Genomic DNA, 16,649 nt, shown 5'->3' on the forward strand with positions numbered 1-16,649 from the left:
AAAGGGATTAAGAGCTCCCCCAGGATCGCACCTCGCGGCCCAGGGTGGGACTCACTGATCTAGGGGCATGGCAGGACCTCCCCAGGGACCACAGCTAGGGTGGAGTTTCAGTTTTGCCACTTACTGGTTGGGTTGTGGAGATGATCAGATTAACCCCGTTCATTTTCCCAGTCAGCCACTCAAGTATTAGCCTAACTTTTCCCCTCTGCACAGAGGGAATTGCATTTTTTTCTCTGTGACTTGGCTCTCTGTGTTGAATCCCGTTTGCATTCAAAGGGAAAATTAACGAGGTGACTTCTCAGTGCCTCAGTTTTATCATCCTAGAAAGGAGAATGGTCTCTATTTTACGTGGTGGCTGTTTTGCGGCGGTCCTGCGGGACACATAGCTAATGAATTTGCAGGGGTGCTGCTAAAGCAGCATTCCATGGAGAAAACTTACAGAAATGGGAAGAGTAGCAAGTGTGCGGCGAACCACTGTTGCCTGTTGAGTTCTGGCATGACTGTGTCGGACCCTGGAGAGGGACCCACAGCCTTGGGCTAAGCAGCAGGGTTAGGGAAGCCCAGACCCCTCTGGGTATGAAGGGTTCCGCTATAACTGTAATATGACAGAGTAGAACCTTCCTGGTTATAATTAAACTGGTATGTGTGAAGGCGCTTCAATTACTCAAGCATTATACAAAGGAAGATGTAATGATGATAACAGTCCTGTTTTCCTCAAACCATACTCCTGTACATCTTTAACACCGCTCCATGTTGGGAGTTTCTGGGGCCATTTTCTATCTAGCCTAGTACGCGGTTTCTCAAACTCTAACGAGCGTGCCAGTTGCCCAGGGCTTCAACTAAAATGCAGATTCTGACTTCAGTAGGTCTGGGCGGGGCCTGAGATTCTGCATTTCTGTTAGCATCCCAGGTGATTCTGAAGCTGCTTCTCTAAAGAAGGTATCAAGCATTGTTCTATTTGCTCCGTCGCAGGAGCACACCTCGTAGCCTTTAAACATGGCCATCTTTGCCTGGTGTGCTGGCTTCTGTTTAGGGTTGCCAGATGAGATATGTGTGTCCCAAACATACTTGGCTAGAAATGATTCCTTGTTTATCTGAAAGTCAAATGTAACTGGGCTTCTGGCTAAATCTGGCCCCTCTAAGGCCCCACGAGCCTCTTCCCACTTCTAATTTGCTTCCTCTAATCTCTTGTGGGAGGGAGGGTTGAAAACAACTTGAAATTACAGAGCTGCCAAGGGTAAGAAGTCCTCAATTCTTTTCTACCTACACTTGCTTCCCCCCGAGCCTCAAATACTATCTCTATTCTGAGCAAACCCAACTTCTTGCCCCCAAGTTCTGAGACACTGAGACGCAGTGGCCTCCTCCCCGCCTCTGCTGGACTGTCTATTCGGAGGGACCTCAGAACCAACGTGCTCAGAGCAGGAGTCCTCATCCACCCTCTCCCGTCTCTCCCTCTGTTCCGCCAATTTCTCCTCCGAAGTCCTATGTCTCAGTACAGGGCACTGAGGCCAACAACTCACGAGCCATTTGGGTGCTGATCTTTCCCACACACCCCCTTTCCAGTCCATCCACTGGTCCTGGCGGCTCTCTGTCCCAACAGTTCTCGAATCCATCCTTCCCTCTCACTCCCACTGACTGCTGAAATTCCTGTCTAGGCCATCATCCCCTCTTGTGGACTTAGCTGTTACAGAATCTCTTCTTTCTTTTCTCCCCACTTCCCACACAGCAGCCGAGGACCTCCTCACGGCAGCAATCAGATCGCATCACCCACCCTCTCTCTCCTTGGTGCACACACTCGAAGTCTTCCAGCAGTTCCCTGGTGGAACTATTGGTTAGAAGCTGGGAGGTGGGCAATAGAGGCTCTGAACTGGGGCGATTTCTCCCCGCTCCCCCGAAATTGGCAATGTTTGGAGACATTTTTGGTTGTCACCACTGGGGGGCAGTACTGGCATCTAGTAGGTGGAGACCAGGGAAGCTGCTAAACATCTTGCAACGCACAGGCCGGCCCACCGACGCCAAGAGAGTCCAGTCCCAAATGTCAGTAATGAGGAGGCTGAGAAACCCTGGCCTAAAGTATCACAGTGTTTAAGATGAAAACGTCAGGGACGCTGTCTCCAGCTCGACGGGAAAGTTCTGGAGCTGGCAGCCACCTCCTCCGCGTTAATGAACACCTTCGTTCAGCTGCCCCGGGGGAGGACCAGCTACTGCCTCCATCTGGACAGACAGATGCAGCAAAGAGAAGCTGGGCTGAGAGCCTGCGTGCTGCTACCAAGTAAGCAAGCATAACTGGGTGCTTCGGGTTTACATAACCTTGAGCAAGTCAGACCCCTACTAAGGAATAAAACAACTAAGAACCAGAGCCATGTGCGCTGAGGACTTGTATTTCCAAAGGTCCCAGGGGAGAGCCGATGAAAGCCTTGCACTGCCGGGCTGTACACGCTGCCCGGAGAATTTGCAGACAACAAAGACCTCTGATTTTTTTTCCCCCAAGCTGTTAGCTTTAAGTGGAACCAGGGTAAGAAGCTTCCCTTTTGTGTCTCTAGACAATTAAAGGATGATGTATGCCATGTGTTTTGATCTCTCAGCAAAACTCTGAAATGTTTTTTCTTCTGTCGAAATATCTTTTCAAACGACATTTCAACAAATTAACAAGGGCAACTGCAGAATGTCTGTTTTTTCCACCTTAAAAAGATGCAAAAACAACTGTTCTGCTTCATTAGGCTAAACAGACTTGACAGAAGGCTGGCCTTTCCTGCTACTGAGTAATCCCATGTAATATGAATACAGCCACCAAAGGACTAATAGTTGCCAATTATCTCCCTCAACTAGCTTTCCTGTTAACCATTTTTAACTCGGGTTTCCCCTGGTGGGTAGGAAACACTGTATGGCGCGGCTGACCAGAGAGGCCCTCTGTAATCCCCGGTCACTTGGTAGGCAAAGCCCAAACCTTATCTTTGTCCGGCAGGTTTTAGGAGCCCCAGTGAGAAATAGACTAAGCCAGAAGGCAGGGCACAGGGCGAAGAGGGGGGCAGAGTTTTGGCAGAAGACTCCATGAGAGACACAGAATGGAGTCACATGGGGCTGGGGGGCAGGTTAGGGTGTTGAAAACAGCACCCTCTCTTTACGCTAGCAGTTCTCAGCTCGGGCTACACGTTAGAATCACCTGGAGAACTTTTACAAGGCACGATGCCTGGGCTGGGCCCCATCCTCAGAGTTTAGTTGGCCTGGGGAAGGCCCAGGACGAGATTTTGTAAATGTTTCCCAGCGACTCTAATGGACATTGAGGGTTGAGAACCACTGTTCTAGACCCAGATTTACTCACCTCAGTGCTGGTGATATTTCAGGCCGAGTCACTCTGTGCCATGGGGGCTGTCCTGTGCATTGTGGGAAGTTGAGCAGCACCGCTGGCCTCTATCCACTAGATGCCGGTAGCGCCCCCCAGTGGTGACAACCAAAAATGTCTCCAGGTATTGCTGCCCCACTTCAAGCACTACAGAGAAGCACAGTCGAGGCCTCGGCATGCGGCATGCAGAACGTAGTTCACTGGTAACTCTGAGACGGTAGTAGGGGGAAGGGGGAGGGTCTGCAGGCCTGCTGTCTGAAATAAAAAACTAAGAACTGGAAGCGCTCTTCAATGTCCCAGACTCAGCTTAGAGGTGGGAGTAGTGGTGCGTTCCACAGCTCTACACTGAAATGGCTTTCCTCTCCATTGCAGGCATCCAGACTAACTTGGCCATATATTATTTATCGGCGATATTTGAATACACAAATCCATGGTCAAAACAATTTATATGATATTAAAGATCTAATTTTGAAAAAGCAGATCAATTATTCTCTCTCTAATTGAGTCATTTCCCCCGGAGGCCACCTCCACCCCTCCTGTCCGTGCTACTCTCAGGATAACTTTCTAGCTTTAGGCACCCTGCTGTTGGTCATCACTAGTCACTTGTCACATGTGCGTTATTAAATTTAAACTGAAATTCATTTAAATGAAATAAAAGTAAAAAATCGGTTCCTCAGTCATACTGGCCATGTTTCAGTTGCTCACTAGTCATATATGGCTAGCGGCTACACGATTTTAAAGCAGACATGTTATCGCGCCAAACTCAGGTCTGCTCACCTGTGCACAGTAAAGTCAATCTGCTGACACCAAGGTGCGGTGAAGGCAAGTGCAGCATTTATTGCAAGGAGTCCGGGACAGCTGGTGCTCAAAAAGCCTGAACTCCCTGAAGGGTTTCAGCAAAGGATTTTTAGGGGCCAGGTGAGGGAGGGGAGTCCCAGGGTGTGTGATCAGCTCGTGCACAGTTCTCTGACTGATGGTGAACGTCATCAGTCACAGTCATCAGACGTCAGGGCGGTGTCACAGGGGTTAATATTATCCATCCTTAGGCTCCTGGAGGCCTGCGGCTATGTGCTCATGGGCATCCAGCAGCTAACATCTTCCATTTGGTGGGGGGTTTACACATCTGTAAAACAACTCAGGAAATGTGCATCAGGTACTATTATCTAGGTGCTTCCGAGGGGAGCTAAAGCACAGGATATCGGGAGGGGTCTGTCCCGGGAAGGCCCCAGGGGTCCCGCTCAGTTGCAGACAGAGACATTTTCATCATTGCAGAAAGCTGTTTACCTCGTTAGCTGGAGGTGCTTCACTATCCAAGCCCAGCTGTCTCTGCCCAAACCCCTCTTCCCCCTCAGCCTCCTTTGTGCAGCTCATCACTTCATAGGAGAAGACCACTGCACTCCTCTACCTCCAAACCTTTGCCCGTGTTGTCTTCTTTGCCATGAATGTCCTTTCTCTAACTTCTGCACTTGGAAAACTCATACTAGATCCTTGGGTTCACTTCAAACGTCCCTGCAACCCCCGTTCCCACTCCAGCCCTCTGGATCCCAAACAACTGCTTCATTCCCTGTTGCCCTACAACAGTGATTACGTGTCTCTCACATACTTGCCACTTTTGATCACAAATGGCTGTTTCCATGTGTGTCTCCATAAGGTCAAGGGGTGGCTTTATTCCTCTTTGCATCCCCAGAGGCTGGCACAGTATGGGCACTGCCACTTCAAGCGAAGCAATTCATCAACTGGCTCATGAATGAAGTAGCACAGTTAGACACATATCACACCACGGAATTCCAACAACCCACGCGCCCGTGAAATCAGTGGCTTCTCCTTGGGGTAAGAACACCTGCCTTTTGTTTGCGGAGCATCTCTGGTGATTGGAGGGCTCTTTACTGGGGTCAAAGATAAATTCACTTAAACGCTCTATCTGATGGGGTGACAGTCACAAAGAATAAGCAAGAAAATACAGAGCAAATGTATTGTTCTCTCATATGGATTCCATCTCTTATGTCAGTTAAATAGAAATATCTCAAGAGAAAGAACATTGAAATAGAGAAAAAACCAGAAAGGACTGGCTTAGCATTACAGCTACACAGTGTTTCTTCCTCGGCATATTGCTGACTCTCTCTAAAGGTTAGTTTGTCTGCATTACCAAAGCCGGGGTTGTAGCTTGCTCTTCCGCGCAGAACATAGTGTGCAGCGCAGAGCTGGTGCTCAGATCACCCACCCCCTCTAGGAAGCCTTCCTTGACCTCCCGCCGGCTGGTTTTACCCCCCTTTTGTGATCCCCCAGCACCACGTGCACTGTTTCATAATGCATTTACCCCGTTGTATTACATACTGTCTCTTCAACGTGACCGTGTTTTTCCTGAGGTCAGAAACTATGTGTTGTTCTTCTTTGCATCTTCACGTCCTATAAATAAACCTTGGGCAGCAGGCAGTCCAGGTTTTAATGGAGAACAACAGCATTTCTTTGCAATGGTAAACAGTATTAGTGGGAACTTTTAGAATTCGGAATGAAAAGTGGGGAAATGTTTCCAAGTATGAATTTATTTGGATGAAAAAAAGAAACCTTTGGTGTGGCCTGAATAAAGACACAGTAATCATGAAATAATTCTAGAAAGTAGAGACAGTTCTAGAAAAAGAATCCTTACAAGATTCCTTTTACATCTGTTGATTTTAATCCAGTGAATGAATATTGAAGACTTAGTAATAAGCAAATAAGTGTGCCAAGAGAGAAAGGCAAAAGAAAGTGCTCTGCCAGTTAACATTTCATAATTCTATGACCTTATGATTCTGAACACCTACATAAGGTATTTTTAAACCTTGGCAGTCACGGGTAGATTTCCATGAAGAACCGGGCATTATGGAGTCAGAACTTGCATGGATTTCTTTCATCCAAGTTTCCATACAAACCGGTGCCATCGGGTCATTTGAAGATTCAGGCCATTGGTTTATGGCTTCTTCCTGGAGTGGACTCGATGATCACGCGCCACTTGGCAGTTTTCAAGGTGCCCGTCCCTTCTGTTTTATAATCTATCCATTTCTCTAGCGTCCAGATGGTTAATTGCCCTTCTTAAGCACACGCACACACTCACAGAAAAGGTGTGAGGAAGGACCCTGGAAGGAGGAGCCTCTCTTGGCGCAGGCTGAGCTGCTGTACAGAAGGTGGGACTGGTGACCCACTGACTGGGCCTGAAAGCCTTTTCAGCCCACAAAACCCTGGGTTTCTGCACTAGCGTATCAGAGGTGGCACAGTGGTGGGAAAGGCTGCAGGCGACAGAGGACACAGCTCAGCGGCATGACCTCGTTGGTGCTTACGGAAGCAGAAAAAATGATCAGCGGGCCAGGCCTGCAGTGATGGACAGATGTTGACATCTTTTCTTGGGTGACTGGCGTCTTCTCCCCACACCCCCTCAGCCTGACCTGCACTCAAGCCTGCTCACCCCCCCTCCAAAGGCGCAGGGCCTGGACCAGGACACAGGGAAAAGCCACGCGCCAGTCAAAAAGCTCTCTCTAGCTAAAATGAGGACATAGTTGCAGCTTTAACTTGAATCAGGCCTGGAAGGGATTTGACATTTTTTTTCAGACTTGAAAGCCTTACTGGAAACATAAGTTGATGAGGGTTAGGAGAGTCAGTTGCCTGTTCCTAATATCATCATGAAGCTCAAGACCTCTCCGGAATCAGCTGTCTTATTATTTTACAGTGAAAGGGAGAAAAGACGTTCAGTGGAGAAGTAACTTCACATCTTTGTTGTCCTAAGTGCTTTCCCTTCTCTGAAGGTTGAGGCCAGTGTTCTGTGTTCTATAGCAGGGTTCTCAGCCAGGCGTGATACTGCCCAGTGGACACTGGGCAGTATCTGGAGACATTTGTGGTTGTCACAGCCAAGGGGTGTGTGTGCTGCTGGCATCTAGTGGGTCGAGGCCAGGGATGCTGCTAAATATCCTGCAACACATGGCACAGCCTCCCCAGAACAAAGAATTATTTGGCTCAAAATGTCAATAGTGCCAAGGCTGAGAAACTCTGCTCTTTAGCCTTCTTTATGAATATAAGTTACAAATTCTTATCAAGATAAATTGCTGTTGATAAATGGGTACCTCGAGAAGTTTATATCCCCATGCTTGTTATATTAATTAAGAACATTGAACAGTTTTTGACAAAGAAATAGGGTCCAAATTATAATTTCTCATCTTTGACTGCATCATTGAAAGATTTGATCTAAGCAGTGGGTGTAAAATTTTAGAAAATTGTAGCACAGAGGGGTGAACGTTTTCCTGCACACAGTAATTTGACTTTCTTACAGCCAACAGCGTGTCTTTTACTTCACGCTCAGCTGAGTCTTAAATATACTCCAAATGGCATAAAATTTGAAGAATTCTTTCTCCTCACTTGGAGATATTTATAACCTCTTAGAAGATGACACATTGGGGTATAATATACATTGTTCAAACATACATACATATAAAATCAAGTTTACATTTAAGATCACATGTTGTAGTAGGTCTGTGTTATTTAATATCATGTTTTCCTGGATCAAAATGTTTTCAGTTCAATATTTACAAATCAGAATGTTTTTAATCCTGTATATACCTGTACATATGCATATATAAATAGATACAGACGTAAGGAAAAACATATATTGTTTTCCTGAGATGACAGTTGTTCCTTCCAAGTAGCTGCATGTTGACCAAGCCACTCGAGGTCAAAACTCTAAAGACTGTTGTCACTGGTTATTATATCCATTGGTATACAGTTTAGATAACTGCCTTCTTCGTGGGGTAAAATGGTTTTTAGATGCTAGAAAAAAAAAACTGCAGATGATTATAATGGACTTTATAAAGAGGAACATAAAATGGAGACCAAATTGAGTTGCCTTCATCCATCTTCAATTATCTTATGTTACAGTCGGCAAAATATGCAGTTTTTTCCTTTAAAGTTCTTAATTAAAATTACTCTCTTGTTTAGGGGTCAGTCATGCGTGAGATACTTCCAAAATCAGAGTTATGCTCTCTGGTGAAGATATTTCACCATGTGTGAAAATAGCTTTACTTTCTGTAAAACATAGTGTTGTCATATATTCCAACACAGTGGTTCATATTAGAGTCATTTTGAACCTTAAAGGTATACTCGTTTCTTAGGCTCCGCTCAGACTGGGTGAATCAGAATATCCGAGGATGGTATTAAAACAGAAACAAAACAGACAACACACACATACACACAAACATGCACACATGTCAGGCGCTTCTAACATGTTGCCATGGCAAGAAGGCTGGCTGGTAACCCTGGTCTAAAGCACAGACTGTCACAGGCAACCAAATCGGCAGGTAAACTGGGAAAATACTGCCCCATAGAGATAGCAGGGACATTTCTCTGTCTTAGTCTAATGGGGATGGGGAGTGGCAGTTGTCCAGGAGAATACACTGGTATGTAATGATTTTGCAGTGATTCATTTTTAAACTGCCATGCTGACCGATGAGTGAGATCTCTCCGGGGAACTAAGAACAGCGACATGGTATATACTGCAAGGAATGCTGGAGTCCAGGGCGGATTCTCAGTTCTGGCTCTTTCCCCAACCAGCTGTGAGTGAGCTCTGTGAAGCCCCATCATTCTCTCTAGCCTTGGTTTACTCACCTACACAATGAAGGGGTTTGATTATGTGATTTCTAGTGTTTCGTTCAATTCAGAGAAAAAAGCAACTACGACCGATAATTAGGAATTTAGAAAAAAATTAAACAATTTAAATATTTTATATTTTTCATAAATTTATAAAGCCCTCTATGGCAAAGTAATGTAGAATTTATAAAGGAATTTTTGGCAGTTTGTAAGTAAGACACAGATTTCATCGTATCAAAAAACGGGCCTATGGGCTTCCCAGGGCGCAGGGGTTAAGAATCTGCCTGCCAATGCAGGGGACATGGGTTCGAGCCCTGGTCCGGGAAGATCCCACATGCCGCGGAGCAACTAAGCCCGTGCACCACAACTACGGAGCCTGTGCTCTAGAGCCCGCGAGCCACAACTACTGAAGCCCGCGTGCCTAGAGTCCATGCTCTGCAACAAGAGAAGCCACCGCGGTGAGAAGCCCGTGCACCGCAACGAAAAGTAGCCCCTGCTCTCTGCAACTAGAGAAAGCCCGCGCGCAGCAACGAAGACCCAACACAGCCAAAAATAAATAAATTAAATAAATAAATTTTTAAAAAAGGGGACTAGTGTTTTGGCTATATTTCTATAACTAAATACATCGTAAACTGGAGATCAGCAAATTTTTCTGTAAAGGAGCAAACAGTATTGATAAATGTTTTAGGCTTTGAGAAGCAGGCTACAGGAAATCTTTGTTGCATCATTTTAAAAAAATCATTTAAAAATGTGAAAAACAGGTGAAGGGCAGGATTTGCTGACCTCTGCCTTAAACAATTAAAATGTATATTTGCATAAAAACAAAATTGCTTGTTTTTTTTTTTTTTTTTTTTTTTTTTTTTTGTGCAGTACATGGGCCTCTCACTGTTGTGGCCTCTCCCGTTGCGGAGCACAGGCTCCGGACGCGCAGGCTCAGAGGCCACGGCTCACGGGCCCAGCCGCTCCGCAGCATGTGGGATCTTCCCGGACCGGGGCACGAACCCGTGTCCCCTGCATCGGCAGGCGGGCCCCCAACCACTGCGCCACCAGGGAAGCCCAAAATTGCTTGTTTTTACGTAACGATAACAACCCCCCAAACCTGCTAGAAGCTATTGTTACACGTTGTTACACAGAGAGATTGAATCTGGGCAACGAAGAAGCCTACTGGGGACAACCATCCGTCTGCAGGGTGAGCAACTTCCCCTGGTTTGCCTGGCCCTTGTCTGGCACTTGCCTGGTTTTAGCACTGAAGGCCAGAGTCCTGGGAACTGCAGCTAGAACTCTTGGCTAGGTTTCTCTCAAGGGAAATCTAAGATCAAATTGAAAGGTAAAAAACCTGAAATGGAAATACTTTCAGGAGCTTTAACATATAAACAACCGGCAAGGACCGCAGTTGGAAAACTTTAAAGGGAAATTTGCGAGAGAATATTTTGTAGTCTTTTTTTGGATTAAGCTCCGTGGAGCCTAAATCCACCTTTCCGTTAACAGTCCCAGTGCAACAGACCAAAGATGAGAAACCGCTTACTCACAGATGTGTCCCTTGTTTTGTAGTACAAGTTTATACATTCTCTGGATGTGATCAATGCTGGACATTATGATGAAACACAGCCCAATCTTATTACTCAGAAATGACAGAGTTTAGAATTACTTCCTGGGTTTTTCTGAAGAGGACACGAGGCATGAAACTAGCCATGAGCCCAACTATGAACAGAAAGATTAGTGGTAGGGACTGCTTTGGAAACGGGCAGGAATAAAAGAGGAAACAAGTTTCTCAACATGCTTTTGTTATGTGCATTACCGTCATTCATTTGAATCTTGAAAACTGCAAGCTCAAAGCTCAAAAGGCTGTTTTCTCTTAGGAACCTGCCCTGAAATTAGGTATACTGCCACCAGGGGAGCTTTGTTATGACCACATGGTTTTCCGGTTGTACTTTATAAAAACAGGAGCCCCTGTTAAAACATGAATATTAAAAAGCAGATATGACAGCTTGAAAGAGGATGCCGTGGCGTAAAACAAAATCGAGGATATAAAGATATAATTTAGAACCTTTTGCAATACTCTTTGGTTGTTATCAATTTATTCCAGTTCTAATCTTAGGTTCGGAACGATGGTTGTGTCTTTATGACTCATCCTCTCTGGGTCATAAAAGCATCTTTTTTTTCTGAGCTTCAGGTCAGCTTGGCATCAAAAGCTCTTGTTTCCTCTGAAGCTGTGGCTACAGGTAGTTCTCTTTAGAATCTATTTCAGCAGAATCAGTGAGGCTGGAAAATAATCGTGCATTTCTCTAAGCAGATCTTCCTCCCCCTTCCGTGGTATAAAATCAAGGGGAGAGAGGGAAGCCCCATTTAGGTGGTGGCTTGACGTTTTGGTTCTACAGAAAACCCAGCAATGAGTGTCTTTGCCTACGTGGCAACAAACTTTCCTTTGCTATAAGGGGAGTGGGGAGGGGCCTTAGGACCTCCAAGTAGGAAAGTTCAGAATGGTTCAAGTGATCATAGATAGGGAGAGAAGGACCAGGGGCCACTTGAGTGCGCAGAGCACGGCCACGGATGGTTCACGCGGTGAAATTTTAAGGCAGCATTAAAGTGTTGCTTCACCAACTCTCTCCCAATGTATGTGAATATGTACGACCACACAAATACAAATACAGGTGTAATACATGTGTCAGAGGTCCTATTAGTTCCTACTCACCCAACCCCATTCACTCAAATCCGGAATACAAGTAGACATCAACTTCCGATTTCATCTAGTGACAAGTCAGGAAACTCTTAATCATTTTTCACGGCATTTTAACACCTAAATTCCAACACCATTGGATGTATGCAAGTTAAATTTTTCTAAATTATTTTCTGAGCTAAACCTAAATGCAGCAACTTCTTTTTCTTAATGGCCTATGTAAATGGATGAAGCCTTACCCTGCTCCCTCACAACATTTTTCACTGAACAGTGGCTGAAATTGAGCCCGGTCCAAACCCAAACTTGAGGCCTGAACCAAATGGCCCTACTGTCCCCGGCCCCCATACCTTCTGCTGCCCCCAGGGGTCCAGTCCATGGCTTACATGTTTTTCCCATGAGGGTCTATTCCATGGCTTCCTGCTACTCTCTGTTAGCAGTGCCAGTCCTGCTGTTCTTTCCTCCTAGGTTCACTCAGGACCACAGCCCCCTCTTTTTTGTACTGTCTCAAGCCCTCCCTTCTAGACTCTGCGCGCTGATGCTGGGGCTGGAACTCTGCAAACATCACTGCCCGTTTGCCGTCTGTCTCCCTGTTCGGCTCTGCCAGGAAGGGGTGCTAGGTGGAGGACAGGCCAGGAATTCTTCCCCTTTGCTTGCTGGTCCTGTCAATGTCATCCCAGCCGTGCTTCCGTGCCATGGCAACAGTTGCTTCCAGTAACAATTGGTTCCAATTTCCAGTATTATTCTCCACCTCTTTAAAGGTATTAGCCCCAGCCAACTGGTAGCTGCCTCCCCGGAGGCCTTGGTCCCAGCTCTGCAAGCCCCTGCTCATAGACTTTAGGTTCTGATAATGTCACTTTCTTCCATTTGTTCCTGCAGGCCTAGGAGTGGGCCTTGCTTCCAAGTAGCAGTGACTACCTCTGTGTTACCTCAGTCTTCCCTCCTTCTCTTCTCAGTCCTTTTTACCTGAGTCCCTATATTAAATTATCTCTGTTAAAATAACTGGTGTGTTTCCTCCTTTCTCAGTTGCATCTTGACAGACACTTCTCTGTTATGATTCCTCAAGCAGGCCACATATCAATACAAGGGAGCCTGGAAACATCTCTTCCAACTTGTCCAGGGTTTACTGTCCCCTCATTGAGATCTGTGTGCTTATATAAAGTGGCCCCTAAAGGCCCTCCTATGCATGTGCAGACACACACACATACACACGCACGCACGCACACACACACACACACACACACATATTTCTATTGCTGCTTTGTGACTCCTGCATGGATTGGCCACACACCAAGGGTTCTGCCCAAGGGTTCCCTTTGATCTTTGCTCAGAAAAACCAGCCTCCCTGCTGTGGAACCCCAACAAAGGGCCTAGACTCTAGGACATTCCTATCATTGACTCCATCCTTATCAGGATAACTTGTATCTTAGTTCGGGTCAGTCTGCTTTCCATTCTGACTACTCAGAGAGAGCTGACTCCTCCCCAGAGGGCCATACGCTAGCTGGTCAGAGGGCTCCTAGACTAGCCCTAAGAGTCCTCATTTTAGCCCCACAAGTCACTTCTTAGATACACTTACATTCTGACAGATAAAATGGACCTTAAAAATTATCTAGCATCTATTCCAACCTTTCATCTTAGGGAGGAGCCATACATTCCATGTTTTTTAAAATGACAATTTGGGACAAATAAAACAAAAAAAAATTGGTTGACTAGATAGTTCACAGAATTCTCATTTCCCTCTGCCTGATGCTGTAAAGCAGCCAAAGTATTCAAAGGAAATCTTATAAAATACATTTAGATTTCTTTTTGATCTTTAACATGTGTCTACACATCTTCGACCATGGGGGTTACAGTCTCAACAAGGGCCAGGTTTGGGAACGTGTAAATTTTATGGAACAGTATTAAAGCAATTTTCCCATAATTATTCAGCACCTGTCATTCCTGAAAACTGTAATTGCAGTGAAATATCGAATAGAATTTTCCCAATCATGAGGGGAGGCAATGTTCTGTGATCTGGAGCATGCGATGCCAGTGAATGCAGCATATAATCTGAATAGCTCGAATATGAAATGAAAATACCGCTAGGGTATATGAGGTCAACATTTTTCATTTATTCAAAATACTTTACATTATTTTGATCCCTCGTGTACCAATGGTCACATTCTGAAGTGATTGCATATAATCCTCTGTGTGTTCTAGTTCTGATATTTGACTATGTATGTCATTCTCACCACTATAAAAAACAGCCATGCTTATGTACGTTTAAAAAGCACTTCAAACAATGAACTCCTTCTCTTCCCCATAAATGTGAAACAGCACCCAGAGCTGAAAAGCAGGGTTGTTTCTCTGTAGTTATGTTTGAATGTTCTCTGTAGTTATGTTTGAGTATCCTGAATTCCATTCAGAATGTTAGGATTATCTGCTGGTTTTCTATTGCTATGTAACAAACTACCCGAAATCTTAGTTTAAACCAGCAAACGTTTATTATTCCACCATTTCTGTGGATCAGGAATTCAAGAGCACCTTAGCTGGGTGGTGGCTCACAGACTTGCCTGAGGTTGCAGTCAAGCTGTTGACCAGGGCTGCAGTCACCTGAAGATTTCACTGGGGCTGGAAGATTGGTTTGCAGGCTCACCCAGGTAGTTATTGGCATGCCTCAACTCCTTGTGGACTTTTGGCCAGAAGCTTCAGGTCTCCCATGGGCCTACTCAGAATATAGCAGTTTGCTTCCCTCAGAAGCAAGCAATCTTTGAGACCCTGCTTTCAATTCTTTTGAATATATATACCCAGAAGTGAGATTACTGGCTCATATAGTAGTCCTATATTTAATTTTTTGAGGAATTGTCACATTCGTTTCCATAGTGGTTGCTCCATTTTACAATCGCATCAACAGTGCACAAGGGTTCCAGTTACTCCACATCCTTACCAATACTTGTTATTTTCTGGTTGGTTGGTTTGTTTACATTAGCCATCATAATGGGTATGAGGTGGTATCTCATTGTGGTTTTTTTTTTTTTTTTTTTTTTTTTGCGGTACGGGCCTCCCTCTGTTGTGGCCTCTCCCGTCGTGGAGCACAGGCTCCGGAGGCGCAGGCTCAGCGGCCACGGCTCACGGGCCCAGCCGCTCCGCGGCACGTGGGATCCTCCCGGACCGGGGCGCGAACCCGGTTCCTCTGCATCGGCAGGCGGACGCGCAACCACTGCGCCACCAGGGAAGCCCCCTCATTGTGGTTTTGATTTGCATTTCTCTAATGATTAGTGATGTGGAGCATCTTTTCCTATGCTTGTTGACCATTTGTATGTCTTCTTGGGAGAAATGTCTATTCAAGTCCTTTGACCATTTTTTAATCGTGTTATTTCAGTTTTTTGTTGTTGTCGAGTTGTAGGAGTTCTTTATATATTTTAGATGTTGATTCCTTATCAGATATATTTGCAAATATTTTCTCCCACTCCATAGATTGCCTTTTCACTCTGTTGACTGTGTCCTTTCATGCACAGAAGTTTTTAAGTTGGATATAGTTCCATTTGTGTAGTATTGCTTTTGTTTGCTGTACTTTTGGTGTCATGTCCAAGAAATCATTGTCATATATGAAGTCCTGAAGCTCTTCCCTCTGTTTCCTTCTGAGAATTTCATAGTTTTAAGTCTTAAGTTTAGGTCTTTAACCTATTTCGACTTAATTTTTTAGATTTTTATTGAAGTATACCTGATTTACGAAGTTGCATTTAATTTCTGCTGTAAAGCAAAGTGATTCAGTTATACATATATATATTCTTTTTCATATTATTTTCCATTATGGTTTATCACAGGATATTGCATATAGTTCCCTGTGCTCTACGATGGGACCTTGTTGTTTATCCATCCTATATATAATAGTTTGCATCTGCTAATCCCAAACCCCCAATCCCTCCCTCCCCTACCCTCTGTCCCCCTTGGCAACCACAAGTCTGTTCTCTATGTCTGTAAGTCTATTTCTGTTTCATAGATTTGTTCATTTGTGTTGTATTTTAGATTCCACCTATAAGTGATATCATATGGTATTTGTCTTTCTATTTCTGACTTACTTTGCTTAATATAATAATCTCTAGATCCATCCATGTTGCTGCAAATGGCATTATTTCATTCTTTTTTATGGCTGAGTCATATTCCAGTGTACATATTACCACATCTTCTTTATCCATTCATCTGTTGATCAGAATTTAGGTTGTTTCCATGTCTTGGCTATTATAAATAGTGCTGCTATGAACACAGGGGTGCGTGTTTCAATGTTTCAAATTATAGTTTTGTCTGGGTGTATGCCCAGGAGTGGGATTGCTGGATCATATGGCAACTCTAGTTTTAGTTTTTTGAGGAACCTCCATACTGTTTTCAGTGTGAGGTGGTACCCCTTTGTAGTTTTTTTTTTTTTTTTAACATCTTTATTGGAGTATAATTGCTTTATAATGGTGTGTTAGTTTCTGCTATATAACAAAGTGAATCAGCTATACATATACATATATCCCCATATCTCCTCCCTCTTGCGTCTCCCTCCCACCCTCCCTATCCCACCCCTCTAGGTGGTCACAAAGCACCGAGCTGACCTCCCTGTGCTCTGCGGCTGCTTCCCACTAGCTATCTTTTTGACATTTGGTATTGTATATATGTCAGTGCCACTCTCTCACTTCGTCCCAGCTTACCCTTCCCCCTCCCCGTGTCCTCAAGTCTGCTCTCTACGTCTGCATCTTTCTTCCTGTCCTGCCCTTAGATTCTTCAGAACGATTTTTTTTTTTTTTTAGAAACCATATATATGTGTTAGCATACGGTATTTGTTTTTCTCTTTCTGACTTACTTCACTCTGTATGACAGACTCTAGGTCCATCCACCTCACTACAAATAACTCAGTTTCGTTTCTTTTTATGGCTGAGTAATATTCCATTGTATATATGTGCCACATCTTCTTTATCCATTCATCTGTCGATGGACACTTAGGTTGCTTCCATGTCCTGGCTATTGTAAATAGAGCTGCAATAAACATTTTGGTACATGACT

General features: G+C 44.7%; 1 long non-coding RNA gene across 2 annotated transcripts in view; it reads right to left on the reverse strand.

Moving 5' to 3' along the window:
* Positions 1-4,382: 4,382 nt before the first annotated feature.
* Positions 4,383-16,649, reverse strand: part of LOC102978025 (uncharacterized) — a 36,782-nt gene continuing 24,515 nt past the window's right edge. For both annotated transcript variants that reach the window (XR_448345.3, XR_002890524.1), the window contains 2 exons: positions 4,947-5,079; positions 4,383-4,466 (listed from right to left, as the gene is read on the reverse strand). This is a non-coding gene — a long non-coding RNA (uncharacterized lncRNA). The remainder of the gene's footprint in view (positions 4,467-4,946; positions 5,080-16,649) is intronic.

The sequence above is a fragment of the Physeter macrocephalus genome, chromosome 7, assembly GCF_002837175.3.
Source record: "Physeter macrocephalus isolate SW-GA chromosome 7, ASM283717v5, whole genome shotgun sequence".
Taxonomy (NCBI): domain Eukaryota; kingdom Metazoa; phylum Chordata; class Mammalia; order Artiodactyla; family Physeteridae; genus Physeter; species Physeter macrocephalus.